The following is a 1,074-nucleotide window of genomic DNA, read 5'->3' on the forward strand; positions in this document are numbered from 1 at the left end:
TGTTTGTTGGAGTTCAGGTTTTCAGGCTCTTTCTTAGCTACAGAGTTCTTTCCAGGTTTCCCTGTCATTCTGCTGGGACCGAAAGATCCAGGAGGAACTTACAGCTGTGACTAGACTGCATGGACCCATCAGAAATGCCTGGCCCAACCTTGATCCCAGAGTCTTCACAAATGCTCACTGAAGAAAATTCCCAAGACAATTCAGAGTCCCCTCATAACTTCTCCAAAACTTTAATAAAGAATCTTAGTAAACTGACTCTCAACGCTGGCACCAATTTCCCTTCCCCTCTACCAGAAGATTTACCCCAACAACAGGCTAGAAGAGAAAGCATCTCCCAGGATATCAGAGATGGCTTGCCTTACAGGAGAAGAGGAGTAAGGACACTGTTATCTGAGCGGAAAGAAAGGCTGGCAAGATTGAGATACCTTTTACTCAACAGATTTTCTCGGCTTGAAAGACAACTAGCAGACACTGAACTTAAAGGAATTCAGAGTGAATCAAGAAGTGAACCACTCAAATGTAGGTGTAGTTTCTGCGTGTATCACAGATGGGATCCTTCTGAAAATGCTAGAATAGGGAATTATGACACCAAGCCAATTTCACCATAAACCTTATTCTTATGCTTTTGTTTTTTACTGGTAATTTTACGCAACAAGTTGAGAAAGCTACTCTTTGTTAGGATAGACTGTATAGCAATAATGTTGATAACCTATGATGAGTTCTGTGATATCTTTTTCTTGTATCTTTTCCCTATTACTTTGATAACAGTAATTTATAAGGGATCTGTGTAGCTTGAATATATTTGAGTAACTTCAGTGTACTTTAGCTCTACTTTTTGATTTCACCCAAAGAATCCTCAATAGGTTTGAAGTATTCCCATGTGTTTTAGAAACCTAAAGTGAGTGAGATAAAACTCAACATCATCAAGAATTTGAGGCAAAGTAACTTGTGGGAGAAGAATGTGAAGGAAACATTGGGTAGTTTGGTTAGAGCTGAATTATAAGATTTTCTGGTTTTTGAAAAAAATTGCAATGAAAGGAAATTTTGACATGCTGTATTTTTACTTTGTAGTAG

At 38.3% G+C, this 1,074-nt stretch overlaps 1 protein-coding gene across 1 annotated transcript in view; it reads right to left on the minus strand.

Annotated features, from left to right (window-relative positions):
- The window catches only part of TAF1B (TATA box binding protein (TBP)-associated factor, RNA polymerase I, B, 63kDa), a 109,111-nt gene that overhangs the window by 43,930 nt on the left and 64,107 nt on the right, over positions 1 to 1,074 (minus strand). The gene's annotated exons all lie outside the window — the stretch shown is intronic.

Source organism: Propithecus coquereli, unplaced genomic scaffold, assembly GCF_000956105.1.
Source record: "Propithecus coquereli isolate 6110/MARCELLA unplaced genomic scaffold, Pcoq_1.0 Scaffold764, whole genome shotgun sequence".
NCBI classification, from domain to species: domain Eukaryota; kingdom Metazoa; phylum Chordata; class Mammalia; order Primates; family Indriidae; genus Propithecus; species Propithecus coquereli.